Here is a 17809-nt window from a genome sequence, read left to right as displayed (position 1 = left end):
GTTAGCGGCCTAGAGCTGTTACTTTTGTCCTCCTTCTCTGGTTACCCTAAGAGTCAGACCTTCCTGCACACATGGTCCTGTCTGACTTCTCAAGTCCAGAGGTTGCTCTGGGACTGTGTCTTTCATCCATTTCACAAGATCCATCTGTTCCTTACTTTTCAATACTTCATTTATTCCCAGGAAACTAAGTGACCCTATATATACCTAAATGTACACCTGCATAGCCATCCATCTCTTTTTACCCCGTTTCAGAAACCCTATCTTATCCACAAAGTGGCTTGAGGAAAGGATGTACCAGTGATTTTTGGAGGGAGAATGTACAGGTTGAACAGATAGTTGAAGTGCTAAGGGAGTGTTTAGATTTTGTTTCCTTCTAGGGTTTTTTTTTTTTTTTAACCACCAGCCTCCAACCCCACTCTAGAAACTCAGTATAGAAACTCCTCCCAGGCCTGGTTAAGAACCTTCCCAACCAAACCACCTGAAAAACACTGTGAGCTGATAAAAACCACGGAGTAGGTAAGTGAAGCGTGTGTATGTGGCAGAGAGGATGTGATCAAGAAAAGTTCTATGCTTAATTCTGAAGGCAAATTTTATTTCTTTTGAATTATAGTCTTTCCATTCCCTTCTTTAGTTACTTCATGCTACCTGGGGCGTTTCAGTCAGGACAGAAAACAATAACCATAATTACTCTAAAATTTTATGGTCTTACTATTATTTCTTTTTAAATCCTCGTGATGTAGTTAATATCACTCCCATTTTATAGCTGAAAAATGTGGAATACAAAGAAGTTAAGTGATTGATAGAATTAGTAAGTGGCGGAAACTGAACTTAATCCAGGGCTTTTGATTCTAACTCTGTGCTTCCTCTACTAAACCACAGTGCGAAGATAATAGCACGGTATATGGGAAGTGACAAAAATGTACCTAAGGAAGAAAGACCGTACTTAGGATTTCAAAAAATTAGTTTAACAACATTATATACAGAGTCATTATTTCGGTAGAAAATTGTAGAGAAATAAACTGCCAAATTTTCTTCTAGCTCACTAGATTGGTGCATGTCAGCCCTATAAAAGGCTATGCTTCATTGATTTCAGAAATGACAACTATAGCAATAATAAGAAAGGAGGCCCATAAAATTCACAGGAAGTACCTAAGGGAAATTTAAATGAAAAACATTTAAAAATGAAAAAAACAGATCTATGTTGAGGAAAACACATCTTAAAGAATCAAAGTGAGGAAAATAAAAAACTCCAATCTCAGTTGCTGCAATAAAGAGTGAGTAGCTAAATTATGAATCTCTTTTCATTACAATATAACTGCCAATCAACCAAAGAGAGTAACAGCCCATGGAACTGAGGACCATTAAGCATGACAAGGGGTTATGTACAGTGACTCTCTGTATTATAAAAAGATTTTCTCTGTAGATTCCAAAGCATACTCTTTACTTAGAGTAGAAAACATTTCAACATTAAAAAAAACTCTGTTACAATTAAGATAAATCTATTTCGACTTTTTCCCTAGAATAATTCCTAATTGCCATGTAATATAGTCAGTCCATCTGTCACCTGTTAGAAGGAAAAGAGAAAAGTGATGGGAAAAATTCTCTGTTCAATCTTGTTTATTGAAAATACATTCTATGCCAATTTATAAAAATCTTTCTTTACCTATAAATAGTGGATCTGGCTGCAAACATTATAATAATGGATTTCTCTCAGGTTTACTAGAACCTCATATGCTTATCTAACTTTACCTTAATTTTTTAAAAAAATATTAATACAACAGTATAAAGACAAGAATAAAATTCATCCATAATTCCTCTGCCCAGAGAGAACAACTTTTAACATTTTGGTGTAATCCTTATTTAGATTTGAGAATGCTAAATGGAATAGGTTATGGTTCAGGAGGATATTTTCATAGGAGTGACACTCTTAATTTTAAGAGAATGGGAAATCAAAACTTTGCAAAAAACTGAAGTACCAATTATTTGTAATTATGCAATTATTCAATCAGGAGATTTTTCTCTCTCACTTCTCACGGATTCTAGGTATTGAAAGGTACCTAAGAGGCCAGAATACAGGTATTGCTTCAATAGGTGGTGTTGAGTCTTTGACAGAACATGATTTAGTAATTACTTGGGTCATTCTGACAACTCTCCTTTTTAAATCATTTTACTGGTTAAAGATTTTAGAGTTCAGTATTTAAGACTTTTACAAAGTTTAAAAAATATTTATTAGTGCTCGCTTTGGCAGCACATATACTAAAATTGGAACGATACAGAGAAGATTAGCATGGCCCTTGTGCAAGGATGACATGCAAATTCGTGAAGCGTTCCATGTTTTTTGGGTCATTTATAGAGACATGGATGGACCTAGAGACTGTCATACAGAGTGAAGTAAGTCAGAAAGAGAAAAACAAATATCGTATATTAATGTGTATATGTGGAATCTGAAAAATTGGTATAGATGATCTTATTTACAAAGCAGAAATAGAGACACAGATGTAGAGAACAAACGTATGGATACCAAGTGGGAAAGGGGGTGTGGGTGGGAAAATTGGGAGATTGGGATTGACATATATATACTATTGATACTATGTATAAAATAGATAACTAATGAGAACCTACTGCATAGCACAGGGAACTCTACTCAGTGTTCTGTAGTGAAGGAAATCCAAAAAAGAGGGGATATATGTATATGTATAGCTGTACATTATAAACTAACACAATATTGTAAAGCAACTATACTCCAGTAAAAAAATTTATTATAGACCAGTGGTTGCAAAACATATGTACTCATCACCTGGGCAGGCTTATAAACACAGATTTCTGAGTTTCTGATTCAGTACATCTGGGTTGGGGCTTGAGACTGCATTTCTAACAAGTCCCCACCCCAGGTGATGCTAGTGCCGCTGGCCTGGGGAACCACACTTTGAGAACCACTGATACAGAGGCTACTTACATGAAGACAGTTTAGAAAAGGCAATTTTCCCTTAACACTGCAAAAAGAGTTTCATCCTTACAATTTAGCATCTTCCATTTGGGATATTTCACACCGCAGTGATGAGCTCTAGGTTTTATTTAGGATTTTTAACATGAAATTTTGTAGTCTGATTTTGAGTATGTCAGAAACAAGCTCTAGTATAAACTATAGGAGTTCAACATAGATCTCTACAGGCATGAGAGAGGAAAAGCAATTTCATCAAAAGAAAACCTCCGAAATTCTAGAATTTCCTATTTACATGCAGATTGCCTATAAAAGCTTATAAATCTGTTATGTATGGTGAAATTTTCTGTTTCTCATGTTCTAAACCCCAACGATTTTAGTTTTCCTCTTCAAACTCTAAATCTTGCATGTGAGGGCGATCTGGCTGCAACATCTGTCACCCCTTTGATTGCCAGGTTTGATTGGGCTGATCTGGATGGCTAAGCAACTGTCCTCTTCCTCCCTGTCCACTCCATCCCGTGTGTCCCTCCTGAAGCTGCAAGCTGGTGGAGGAGGGCAACCTTCCCCGATAGAGGTGGATCTTTCTTCCTTCAAGTGCAGGCAGTAGCTGTGCTCTCCTGCTAGGACCTCCAAACAAGCTCTCATGGTCCATTTGTAGGACAACATAGGGCAGTCAAGCTACCAGGACTCCAAATACATCCTAACGAGGGCTCTGCAAGTGGCGGTCTGCCTTTCTTAAAAAAATAAATAAACCCAACCCCCCTAAACCTCATTAGTATGGCTCTTCCTCTTCTCTTACCCACGATCAGTATCCAACCACCCTCACAGATGTTCCTAGTCCAGAAGCCTCACCCGTTTTCCAATCTTCTGATGCTGTGTAGAGCATCTGCAGAGTATGAGACAGGAACAAGAGGTCCAGTGGGTCTCAGCCCTTTGCCAGGCCACCCTGCACTGACGCGAGAACTCTGTAAAATTTTGTGTTTCAAAATGTCTTGCAGTCATTGAGGCAGGATACTGGTTTGGGAGTCAGGTGACCTCCATTCCAGCTCCAGTTCTGCTGTGAGTCAGAACAGCAGGCAAACTAGTTAACAGTAGGCAAATTGGTAAACTCATTCTGGTGTAATGTCCAAGAGTTTAGGACTTTGGTGTCAAGCAGACCTGGGTTTGAACCCCAGTTTCTGATAGTCACTGGCTCTGGGAATCCGTAAAAATGGGGACAATAGCAATGCATGCGCTGAACAGGGTTGATGTAAATATCAGAATATAGGTATCTGTCCCAGTGTCCCACACTGTAGACACCCAATACTGCTAGTTATTATTACTATACATAGAATGATAGGGTTGGCCTGGATAATTGATACTTTGGCACTTAATTGATGCTTTAGGCACAGTGCTATGATTTTAAGTAAAATATATAGTTGAAAAATAATGATGGCTGTATTAGTCTGTCAGGGCTGCCATAACAAAGTACCACGGACTGGTGGCTTAGCAGAAATTAATTTTCTCATAGTTCTGGAGGCATCAGGGTGTCAGCAGGTTGGTTTCTTCTGAGGCCCTTCTCCTTCTCTTGTAGGTGGCTGTCTTCTCCCTGTGTCTTCACATGGTATTTTCCTCTGTGTGTGTTTGTGTCCAAATTTCCTCTTCTTGTAAGGAAGCCAGTCATATTGGATTAGGGCCCACCCTAATGACCTCATTTTAACTTAATTACCTCTTTAAAGACCCTATCTCCAAATACAGTCACATTCTGGGGTGCCAGGAATAACATAGGAATTTTGAAGGGAAACAATTCAGCTCATAACAATGGCTAAGCATGCAATTTGGGCCTTTTTTTTCTACTGGGTTTGATGAAGAATTGATCTTTAATTTTGGGTTTTCAGTTTCTGTTTTGGTGAGTCAGTTCATGGTGAACCTTGGGTAGTCAAAAACAAAAAAACAAAAGAAATCAAAAACACTACCACCATCACCACCACTGAAACCCAGAGGGAAGCGGTGGCATCAATCATGTCAAAGAAAATAATTCTCAAACCACTATTTAACATGAGAATGTACATTTTGTTTTTTAATTGTTTTCATTTTAATGATATATTTCATTTAACCCGATATATTTAAAATTATTTCAACATGTAAACAATGTAAGGAAATTATTAATGAGATGAGAATGTACATTTTAAATGCTCACGGGTTTACCTAATCCTGTCTTGTTTTCTGAGAATTACTAGCCTGGCTCCATAATACCTGGCTTATTCAATGGTGTTAATATTGGTTGTGGCTTTGTTTTTTGTGCCGATGTCTGCCTCAGAACTGATGGCCTCACTTTCTGCAAAAGAATACTGATCACCCACAGATTAAATACATTAGTGGCAAGAAACAATTTTCACATTCTATATTTTCTGCTATGTGGGCATGTATGGACTGATAAATTAATGCCCTTGTGGGCAGTTGCCTGGCAAAGCTCTGAGATCCCTGGTACCTTTTGTTTCTACCTCATGCTCTTAATTCATGACACACTAATGATTTCCAGATCAGTAAGTGTACTTGTTAAAATGTATTTAAACACAGTCTGTTGCAAACCAATACTTTTGTCATTGGAGTTAGGAAGAATACTTCAGCTTACCTTGGCTTGGGAGCTATTTCAGCGAGGAAGTTCTCTTAGGTGTGAAAAAGATCATGTTGAATAAACAGTGCTTGGGATGTACTTGGTGCTCAAAAAATGTCCATTTATTATTCATTTTATCCAAAGTCTCAATTCATTGTGGGCATAATCATGAGATGATTTTACCTTCTCAAGTTATGCTCTGCCTCTGGGTAATGGGCTCCTTTGAGGCATTTCAGTGCAATTCCACAACTTTAAAGACACAGAAGACACAGAGTTATTAGGCTAGTTCATCGATCATGTTTTAAGGGTAGTACTATCCATTTAAAAATATTAAACTCATATACATTCAAAAGTAAAAAATATATATGTATATAAAGCTCCTACTTGGCCCAAATCTCTAGCCACACCCCTGCCCATCCAGGTAAGACTTTTGGCTCTAGCTGCTTGCTACTGGTCGTGATGGTGGTGGGCAGAGTGGTGGTAAGGGGAATAGTAGTGGGTGGTGGTGGTGGTAGAAGCTGGAGCAGTGGTTTGTAGGCTGGCCGACTGGAGCAGGCAGAGAGCACATGGTGGACACTCTCTGGGGCACCTCCCCTCACTCCTACCTTCTCACTGCTTCCCCTATGGTGCTCGGGTGGGGAGCAAGTAGAAAAGGCAGAGGCAGAGGTCTCCTTATAGAATGGCCTATAGTGAAGTAGCAGCTACTACTCTGCCGGTTGTGACGGGCACTTGTCCATTTGCATGTTGTGGTAGCAACCAAATGCTATTCTCTCTATGGTATGTTTGTTGATTCTTTGAAGGGTGCTGATGGGGGCCTCCTCTTTGCACAATCCCTAGTTTGGGGGGTCTGGCTTGGATTCCAGCCACCGTGGCCACAGCCCCTGCCACTTCACTTGGGGTCCACAGCACTTGGAGTCCCATAACTGTTGGGTGATTGTTCAGTTCAGTAAAAGTGAGGTGGCTCAGACATATAGACCCCTTCATCAGTGTCATCTTGACCCACAGGCACTCAAGAATCCTTGTTTCTCCAAAGAGTGGAAATTCAGGTTGCCTCTCCCAGACAAACCTTCTCTCCGATCTATCATCATTCTCTGACGTGGCATCAGGCACTTGGCCATTCTGGTCCTTGATCCACTCTTAGATAAGATACTCATCTGTAGCCCCCACTGTGGTTGGGGATGAGAGTTTGGGAATCCTCTACTTTTATTATCACCTTTCTTTGGTTTTCAGGAGGTAAAGGAAGAGAATAGCCTCATTTCAATGAAGCTGTAGTATCCAAACTCATGACGTCCTCTCTTCCAGTTCTTCCCTCAGTTCTTCCAGAACGGCAGCTCTCCACAAGCCCCATGGGATGCTGCCTCCTCCTCAGTAGCTGTGGCTTTGACTCAGAATGTGGGGGTTTTCTGGACCTTTTCTTTCATCTCTGGGTCTTAGTTGCCAATTCTGTGTCTCAGAGCCTAAAGCTATACTGTTACTTTAGTTTTGTTCCCCTAAGCGGAAATAGGAAACGAAAGGAATGGGTTACGTGGTCTTGAACATCCCATCTAATTATGAGATCTGAAAGTCACTTGCAAAAGAGGGGGGCCTACACTGCAAGAAATAGCTTTGCAAAGAAAGATGTAATGCTAGATTTTATAGGGCTGGGACTACAAATGCATTGGGTAGTGCTCCAAACACAATCAGAATAGGTGACTACTTAACAGTTCTTCATTTATTGGGTGCTCTAGGCTAAGGTCTGTACTGTTTCTCATCTTCACAAGATAATGCAAGGGCGTATAATTAATCTATCCGTTCCATGATGAAGAAATGAAAGTTCAGAGAAGTCAAGTTGTTATCCAAATTATGCAAAACCTCCGAAGTAACATCGTGGGGACTTGCACACAAATATTCTCATTCCAACATTTGTATTATGTGTTACAGTGTAGCAAATACTTTTACTAAATATGTCAGGGTGGTCTAAACTGTGGGAACAAATAGGCCCAAGCCTGGACTCAACACAGTAGAAGTTTCTTTCTCTCTCACACGACAGCCCTGGGCAGTTGTGTGGGTCAGTGGGTGACTCTCCTCCATGTCTTCATGAAGGCTCCTTTCCTCTGTGGCTCTGCTGTCCTCTAGCAGGGTTTTTTGTTTGTTTGTTTGTTTTTAAAGTCAGGTTTATTTAGGTATAATTTACATATAGTGAATTTCTCCCTTCTTAGATGTACAGTTCAGTGAGTTTTGATGAATACATACAGTTGCATAACCACTGTCACATTTGAGATCTAGAACATGTCCATCAATCCAGAAGTACCCTTGTGCCCCTTTGTAGTCAATCTCCTTCCCTTCTCCACTGATTTCTGTCCTTATAAATTTGCATTTTCCAGAATGTCTTATAGATGGGATCACATAGTAAATAGCCTTTCATGTTTAGATTTTTTTTTCCCTCCTTAGCATAATCCTACCAGGGTCCTAAATCTTTTGTGTCATGGGCCACTTAGACAGTCTGGTTGAGCCTGCAAACTCCTTTCTTGGAATAATGTTACAAATGCATAAAATAAAATATTTAAGATTACATATTGAAAATTATGTTGAAATATCGTTATTAAAGTATTAAAAGAGCTAATTTGTGATAGAGTAGTATATGTGCTTTTAATTAATGCATTAAATAAGAAGATCTAGCAATGGGTCTAATGATGACTATACTATCAAAGTAGTGATGAGCATACGCTGTATTTCAGATTTCTCCAAATGTAGTATTGGTGACTTTTATTGGTGAAAGGGTCAGTTACAGCTCATAGTACTGTGCTTTGTTGCCTACATTAACAGTGAAAGGAAATGCAACATTTCGGATAGAGGTTAGTGGAAATAAAGGTTTAAAAATATTCCTCATCTAAATCATAGATTCCCTGAGTTCTATCTGTGGATCCTTTGGGGCTCCACGGACCCCAGGTTAAGAATTCCTGCTTCTAGGACCTCATCATCATTTACAACCAGCCTACAGGATGGGAAGGGTGTTGAGAAACAGCTGTGGGAGATTTTCAGGACCTGGCTGGGAGTGGCATATATCACTTCTGCTCACATTCTGTTGGAGAGAACTTAGTCAGATGGCTCCACCTATCTGTAAGAAAGACAAGGAAATTTCATCTAGCTGTGTACCCGAAGATGAGCTGGTTGGACTTTGGTGGCTAGCTGGTCGTCTCTGTCACACGAACCTTATTGAATTTAACCCTTGTAGGATACCACTTTATAATACCATCATACGTGATAAAAGCATGGTTTTGAAAAGTTTAATAATAATCTCATTTGTTTAGTAAACCAGCAACTCAGGACACAAATCTGGATCTTTTCATTCCAAATCCTACGCTGTTTGGTGTCCTTATAATGCCATGTGATTAAGGACCACTACAAAGATCTACTTGCATGAAAATACTGCTCCCTTTTCTATGGAGCCACTGCATTTAGGGTTTAATGCTCTGTGGCTACTGTCTTGAAACTCTTTAATAAATTTATCTTTGAATTTGTGGTTTCTAAGTGAAGTCTGCTGGGACAATGAACCATTCTCTGGGGACTTGGAGCCTTGGCTCACACACCTGCCCCCCTCTGACCTGGGGGAGGTTCTTGGCTACCTGCTTTCTGCCCCCTGGTGCCTTGGGCATGCTTTTCCTCCTCCTCCCCACTCTCACCCCATGACCACTGTCACCCTCTACGTGGCCTAGCAACCAGGTGGTGGCAGCAGAGTGGGGAAACCTGCATTCTGTTGCCCACTTCTGCCCCTGGTGGTGGCCTAGTGCAGGCGCAAGGAGGGTCAAAGTCTGGAGCGTGCCCTGTGGTGTCTTGGGGCGGCAGCACCCTGTACATTTGGCAGGTGACTCGGAGGGCCCTCTTGAACATCCCCAATCCAGGTGCTGAGCATGTACTGGCGTGGAAGTTATAATCCTTTGGAACTTCCCTGTCCCCTGTGAGCTGGGCACTGGTTCTGGGGCCCTGCATTTTCAGTTTGCACTGGATCATGCAAATTATGTAGCTGTCCCTGCCTGAGAATCCTGATAGAAGCCACTATGCTGAATTATACAACAGAGGCATCTGCCATTGTTTCAAAGGTGTTTTTCTTTTTCAATATAGATTTACCTACAAGGGATGGAAAGATTCTTCATCTGTCTCCCATGACCACATTATCGTGGATCAAATTCATTAGTTTTGCAAATTGTGATCAGAGATGGCATTTTAAAGAGCCTGATCCTGGGGCTTCCCTGGTGGCGCAGTGGTTAAGAATCTGCCTGCCAATGCAGGGGACACGGGTTCAAGCCCTGGTCTAGGAAGATCCCACATGCCTTGGAGCAACTAAGCCTGTACGCCACAACTACTGAGCCTGCGTTCTAGAGCCCGTGAGCCACAACTACTGAGCCTGCATGCCACAGCTACTGAAGCCCACGTGCCTAGAGCCTGTGCTCTGCAACAAGAGAAACCACTGCAATGAGAGGCCCATGCACCACAACGAAGAGTAGCCCCTGCTTGCCGCAACTAGAGAAAAGCCTGTGCATAGTAACAAAGACCCAATGCAGCCAAAATAAATAAATAAATAAATAAATAAAATTTAAAAAGAAGATATATATTTTGAAAAAAATAAAAATAAGAGTCTGATCCTGAGGAAATTCAGAACTGACAGATTTCTGCAGGTAAATACATCATAACAAATCCTGAATGGTCGTGGCAGGACGGGCCAAACAGCAAAGATGGCAGAATGCCTATGGGATCCCAGACAATCCTGGCCAGGAAAGGCAAATACGACACAGTGAAGTGCCTGAAAGGGAGGAAACAGGGGAGGAAGAGAAAGGAATGGCCAAAAGGCAAGTCTCCTTTACTTCGTAATTTTGCTTAGGTTGGGTTTTGCTTTGAAGATTCTTTATCTTGAGGAAAATGGCAGCGGGAAGCTGAGGTGTGTATCAGCAGTGTTTATCTGCTCAAATCTAAAAGTAGCAATTTCTTGTAAAGTTTGGCTGGTAATTTTACATGTTCTTCTATGACAAGTAGTTGTATCTCTATTGCTATTATTTCTCATGAAAAACCCTCAAGATGACTTAAGGGCACTTACAGTTGTCCAAGACTTCTGGTATTTTTCTCCCTCAAAATCAAGAAGAAAAATAAGCAGGAGGACTTAGAAATTGAAACTAGAAGTTGTACCACTCATCAATACCACTATTTTACTTCCTTTCCCACAGCCATAATTTCACAGGCAAAGCATTATTGCTTTAAGAAAAAAGGTAGGGGGCTTCCCTGGTGGCGCAGTGGTTGAGAATCTGCCTGCCAATGCAGGAGACATGGGTTCGAGCCCTGGTCTGGGAGGATCCCACATGCCGCAGAGCGGCTGGGCCCGTGAGCCACAACTACTGAGCCTGCGCGTTTGGAGCCTGTGTTTCGCAACGGGAGGGGCCGCGACGGTGGGAGGCCCACGCACCTTGATGAGGAGTGGCCCCCCCGCTCGCCGCAGCTGGAGACGGCCCTCGCGCAGAAACGAAGACCCAATACAGCCAGAAATAAATAAATAAATAAATAAGTTTATAAAAAAAAGAAGAAGAAAGGTAAATGTTATGGGTTGAATTGCACCCCCACTCCCACTCCAGAATTATATGTTGAAGTCCTAACCCCTAGTACCTCAGAATGTGACTATTTATTTGTTTTTTCAGTTTTTTAAAAAATTGAAGTCTAGGGCCTCCCTGGTGGCGCAAGTGGTTAAGAGTCCGCCTGCCGATGCAGGGGATACGGGTTCGTGCCCCGGTCTGGGAGGATCCCATGTGCCACGGAGCGGCTGGGCCCGTGAGCCATGGCCGCTGGGCCTGCGCGTCCGGAGCCTGTGCTCTGCAACGGGAGAGGCCACAACAGTGAGAGGCCCACATACCGCAAAAAGAAAAAAAAAAAAAAAAAAAAAAAAAAATTGAAGTCTAGTTGATTTACAGTGTTGCGTTAATTTCTGCTGTACAGCAAAGTGATTCAGTTATACATATATATACAGTTCTTATATTCTTTTCCATTATGGTTTATCATAGGATAGCTATACAGTAGGGCCTTGTTGTTTATCCATTCTATATAAAATAGCTTACATCTGTTAACCCCAGCTTCCCACTCCATCCCTCCCCCAACCCCCTCCCCCTTGACAACCACAAGTCTGTTCTATATGAGAATGTGACCTTCCTTAGAAATACAGTTTTGCAGAGTAACGGTAAAGATGAGGTCCTACTGGAGTATGGTGGATCCCTAATACATTATACTCTTGCTTTTGGCGATCTTGACTTATGTATTCCATCCTGCACAATTTATACTCACCTCCTCCGCCAAATAATTTAAGGCAGTTGATGACTCTTTCCTTCTCTCCAGTCTGGAATGTCATTGCCATATTGGTGGCTGGATCAATGATACAAGGTTCATTAAACAATTCACATGGACCAATGTGACTCTCGTTGCTATGATGCCCCATGATAGTATGAGATGTCTTGATATTGGATCTAACTCAACTTCATGAAATCATAGATTAAAATAAAATGGGAGACTTCAGAGAGAGAAAGCAAGAATGCATTAAGCCTCCATGTTTTCCAGTTCATGAAGCAGCACCTGGACTCCTATTCTAAGACCTGCCTTTATTAGCTAGAAGCTGCAGGGACCAAGACCACAGCTGAGCAACCATGCTACTTGGAGACAATCAATACATAAAGTTAAGATATAAAGGAATTAGATTCTGAAGATATTAAGCCACTCCCCAACTATATGTTTGATGTCTTTGTACATTACACTATTATGCTGTGGTCCTGTAAGGTCCCAGAAGACTTTAAGTGATAAAGGATTAATTTAATGATACCCGGCACCATGGGAGAGCATGGGAGAACACTGGCCACATTTGCACTTGATTTCAAAGAAAACCAGAAAAGCTGTTGTGTTTCTCTTGAGTCAGTAGATGAGCTTCTCACAGTCAATTATCTGCACAGCATCTGGAGTTTATAGAACCCAAACATGATTATGTTACCTCCTATCTTGCTTTAAATATTTATAGTTAGCAATAATTAAAATAAGACATTTTAATTTGTCCCTTAAATCATGAGTTTTATCATCTTCTGCGTTTGAGGATGAGGCTTGAGGTTTACTGCTGTGGGGATGAGAGGGAAGTTACCTGACTTCTTTAATCTTGAAACCAGGCTTGGGCTAGAGATGATCATCTAAATTCTTTTAGCCTATCAAGAACCAAGCCTACTCACTTGAGAGCATAGAGCCTGCCGTAGTATAGAGAAGCTAGCCAGGCCTCGGATGATAGCCAGGCCATGAGGCTTGCTGCCCTGGGTGGAGGAGAATATGATGTAGAGCAGTGGGTCTCAACCCTCTCAGATCCAGTGTCCCATTTCCATAACTAATATTATGTAATTCCTCCTTCGTTATCCTGAAATGAAAGTCATAGGTAATATAAATTATATCCACATAGAATTCCAAAAAAATCAATATAATAACCTATACCTAATATAAAGGGGAAACAAAGGGGAAGTAATTTACTATAAAATAATAAATCTTTCAATGTGTAAATGCCTGGGCATGTCTAGACTAGAAGATATCATGTAGGGGTCAGATGCTTGAGTCTTGTTATAATGAAAAAGTTTGAATTTGAGAGAAGTAAGAAATTCCTCTGTACAAGAAATACAGGAAAATGAAAGAGCAGAAGTACAAGTGGAAATGAAAGTATAAACTAGAATTAGGATACGTATTATGGATCAGACTTATTTGTATATGATAAGAGAAAGAGGGAAATAACCATGACTGAAGTGTAGTTAACAGCCAAGACAAATTACAGACAGTTGAAATGGAGAAAATGAGGAAGTACTATATGATATTTGTACACGTGAGTTTGGTCTTATTTGTTAGTACAATGTAGAATAATTCCCTTTATTATGACATCAGATAGACAGTGATGAAATATCACACACACACACACACACACACACACACACAAAACATGTCTCCTGTCTTAAAATCCCAGTGCATTCAATCTTGGTATTTAAAAAGACCTTGGATACTACATCCTTAGGCAAAGAGGAAGAAGGCAGACTGGAAATAATACCGTATTAGAAGAGACTACCAAGAGGGTTGTTTGACAGACTTCTGGGAACATGAAGTAAGATCGAAAAACAACAGAACATTATGAATTACATAATTTTAATATGTAATTTTCACAGCATAGATAACACCGTGTTACACAACATTAAAATACGTAAGTTAGAAATAACATAGACTATTTACAAACAACCCTTATTGTTAACATGCATTGAGATGCCTATGTTTCTAAATCTATTAAAAGGAGTCTCAAATTCCCTTGAATACTTATTTGCATGTCACAGCAACAAGCGCAGACGGATACAGAAAGGCATGTTACACCAGCAATTCAAATGCCATGAGGACACTGCCATTGATCATGTGCTCTAAAATAATGAACAGATCTTGCTAAGCTTCTGAATATAACATGGTATAATCGATACGCAATTTACATGGTAGTTGCATTCCTTGAATTCACCATATATTAAAACCATGCAAAAATATTTCATGACTGTATGTGACCTGGAGTTAAATTCTAGGCTCAGATAATTATAAACAATTTTTTACCTTTATGAAAGTCTAATAGGATATTCAAAAGTCAGGCATGGTATTTCTCCAGAGAAGATACACAAATGGCCAATAAACCCATGAAAATATGCTCAACATCATTAGCTATCAGGGAAATGCAAATCAAAACCACAATGAGATACCACTGCACTCCAACTAAGATGTTTATAATAATAATTAAAAAAAGGACAGTAGGGCTTCCCCGATGGTGCAGTGGTGGAGAGTCCGCCTGCCGATGCAGGTGACACGGGTTCGTGCCCCAGTCCGGGAGGATCCCACAGGCTGCGGAGCGGCTGGGCCCGTGAGCCATGGCCGCTGGGCCTGCGCGTCCGGAGCCTGTGCTCCGCAACGGGAGAGGCCACAACAGTGAGAGGCCCGCGTACCGGAAAAAAAAAAAAAAAAAAAGACAGTAGCAAGTGTTAGCAAGGATGTGGAGAAATTGGAACCTTCATTCACTGCTGGGATTAAAAAGTGGTGCAACTACTTTGAAAAATATCCTGCATTTCCTCAAAAAGGTAAACATAAAGTTACCATATGACCCAGTAGTTACACTCCTAAGCATATACCCAAGAGAAATGAAAACATATGTCAACACAAAAACTTGTATTTAAATGTCTAGCAGCACTATTTATTATTGCCCAAAGAGGAAACAACCCAAATGTCCATCAACTGATGAATGAATAAATAAAATATGGTACATCTATACAATGGAATATTATTTGGCAATCAAAAGAAACAAAGTACAGATACACTCTACAACATGGTTGAACCTTGAAAACATAATGCTAAGTGAAAGAAGTCAGACACAAAAGACCACATACTATATGATTCCGTTTATATGAAGTGTCCAGAATAGGCAAACCCACACAGACAGAAAATAGACTAGTGGTTGCCAGAGACTGGGGAGAGGGGAGTAGGGCAGCGGTCCCCAATCTTTTTGGCACCAGGGACCAGTTTCGTGGAAGACTATTTTTCCATGGACGGGGTTGTGGGGGGTAGGTGGGGGAGGGGGTACGATAGTTCAGGCGGTAATGCAAGCGATAAGGAGTGATGGGGAGAGGCAGCTGAAGCTTCGCTTGCTCGCCTGCCACTCACCTCCTGCCGCCATGCGACCTGGATCCTAACAGGCCTTGGACCGGTCCTGGTCTGCAGCCGGTGGGTTGGGGACCCCTGGAAAGAGAATAACTGCTAGCAGGTATGGGACTTCTTTTGGGGATGATGAAAAGGTTATGAAATTAGATGGTGGTGATGGTTGCACAACTCTGTAAATATACTAAAACCTACTGAATTGTTCATTCTAACAGGATGAATTTATTCTATCACTTACATAATGTTAACTATATCTCAATTTAAAAATATATGTATATGTATATATACACACATTGTATATAGACACACACATAACATGATGACACCATGTTTTGTGTGCATGTTTGAGTGTAGTGATTAAATCTCTAATCTTGTTACACACTGGGATGCTTTTACTTGCTTTTAAGACTAAAGGACCACCACTCATGGCCTACAGGGGTCTTTCCAGCCTCATCTCACACCATGCCTCCTGTGCAAAGGCGTACTGGCCCTCATTCTTCCATGAGACCTTTGCACCTGCCAGACCCTGTGACTGGAACGCTCCTTCAGCCTCACTTCGTCTGGGTAATTCTTTGTCATCATGTCCTTTAGCAAGGCTTCCCTGACCTCCCTGACCAGGTCACACCCCTCTGTTAGACCCTCTTGTAGCACCATACCTCTTATCATGCACTTATATTATGCATATTATATTTGCATTTTAATGGGTGGCTTTTGATTAGTATCTATCTTTTCAGTTAGACTGTAAGCTTCTTGAGGGGTAGTATGATCATGTCTGGTCTTGCTTACACCTATATACCTTGGAAGAGTATCTGACGTACAGTGCCCGATTTAATTATAGAGATGAGAAAATATTTATTGAATGAGTTAATGAGTGGGTCACTTTCTCTTTTTTTAACCCCTGTTATGCTAGTTCTGAGTTTACTTCCACTTCTGCCCATTTGTTCATTCATTTAAAAATGTTCATTGGGTGCCTAGTGTGTGCCAGACTGTATAATGTTGCCTGTGACTCATGAAATGATGACTGGTTTAATCAACCACGATTACAAAGGCAGGAGTCGTTTTACCTGCAAACAATTCTGAATAGGCCTGCAAGAATATAGGAATTCATCTCCTCATCATGTGGCTTTGTATATGGCAGGAACTTAAGGCTTCATAGATTCTGCCCTCCGAGTTTTCATATGTTATTATTGGTAATGTCAGTCAACTAAATCACATGACTTAATCTTGTAAAATTTTTTTTCAGCTCCTAACCTAAATCCTACTACCAAACTTCCAGCTCAACTGTAAATTTAATTTTGCAGCAAATCAAACTACTGGGATATGTAAGAAGCAGACTACTAACCACAAATGTTTCTAATGCTGATGTAGACCATAGTATCTATCTGAAAACTGCAAAACACCAGCTAATTAATGTTCATAAATAATTTTTGATTATTCAAGTAATTATATCTCTTAATGAGTTACATTTCATGCAAGTTAATTTGTCTATATAAATTAATCATAGCAAAGAACATTCTTACATATTATGTATATTTGTACTAACTCCATAAATATAAGCAGTCATGTATTTTGGTAGAATATGGTTTCTCAGATTATGTAAATTGAGTCCTTCTAAGCTGATAATCATGAGATTTCTGCTGAATGTTTAATAGAAGGAAAATGTTTTTTCTGTTTTAATTATTTTGACATTTTTAATCAGAAAGTAAATTAATGAAGGCACATGCATGGAAACAGTAGACTTCATGTGATCTGTAGGGAGACAGCAACTGTACTAGACTGTAAACTCCTTGAGGGCAGAGGTTAGTTTTTTTGTTCATGATTATATCTCCCATCCCAATTCCTAGCACTGTTATTGGCATGTAATAGGTGCTCAATAAATAGCTGTTACATGAATGAATCAAAATACTCTAATTCCATCCTTGATATTTATAGAGGATAAACCAATGATGCCTGATCCCAGTGTTGGCATTAACAGGTCAAGTTGTTGATTTGTGTCTCAATTTATGAAAAAACCAGTGAGTAAAATTGAATATTCTAACTTTGAATGAGGAAGGGTAGGAAAAGTCTGATTTCTTATTGTATGGTTCATGTGAGAAAAGTTTATTCCGATTTATTGTATTTTGAACTATGAGTTCCGAGGCACGAAGGTTTGGTTCAGTCACCAGTCGTCTGTGAACAATGTCTGGGTTGGAAATAACTTCAGAGTCATCGTTTTAAACCCAGTCTTCCACTTTAAGTTTGAATCTCCTTTACAATATTTCTGCCAAGGGCCCTGTCAAAGTTTGCACATTTCCAAGTGATAGAGAACTTATCACCTCCTGAGGCAATCCATTCCATTTAAGGATAGTTTGGTTAGAAAATTCTTTATTCTATCATATTGAGATTGGCCTTCCTGCACTTCTTGCATCCAGCAAGGATGGGCATATAGAACACATATTTTTCCTCTTCCATCTGACACCTCATATGTTTTTGAAGTCTTCAGTGGCTAGACAAAATTTCCCCACTTTGTAGGAACACTCCAGGTAGGATGTGATTTCCTATCTCTTCCCTTTTCTGGTCATTCTCCCAGT

General features: G+C 40.3%; 1 non-coding gene across 1 annotated transcript; it reads left to right on the top strand.

Moving 5' to 3' along the window:
• The first annotated feature begins 2232 nt into the window (after nt 1–2232).
• LOC132496528 (U6 spliceosomal RNA) lies at nt 2233–2339 on the top strand. Its single transcript, XR_009533429.1, has one exon. It is a non-coding gene; the product is annotated as a U6 spliceosomal RNA (small nuclear RNA).
• The last annotated feature ends 15470 nt before the right edge of the window (nt 2340–17809 follow it).

The sequence above is a fragment of the Mesoplodon densirostris genome, chromosome 9 (genome assembly GCF_025265405.1).
Source record: "Mesoplodon densirostris isolate mMesDen1 chromosome 9, mMesDen1 primary haplotype, whole genome shotgun sequence".
NCBI lineage: Eukaryota > Metazoa > Chordata > Mammalia > Artiodactyla > Ziphiidae > Mesoplodon > Mesoplodon densirostris.
Note: the sequence above shows the minus strand (reverse complement) of the source record. Positions and strands in the feature narration are given on the sequence as shown.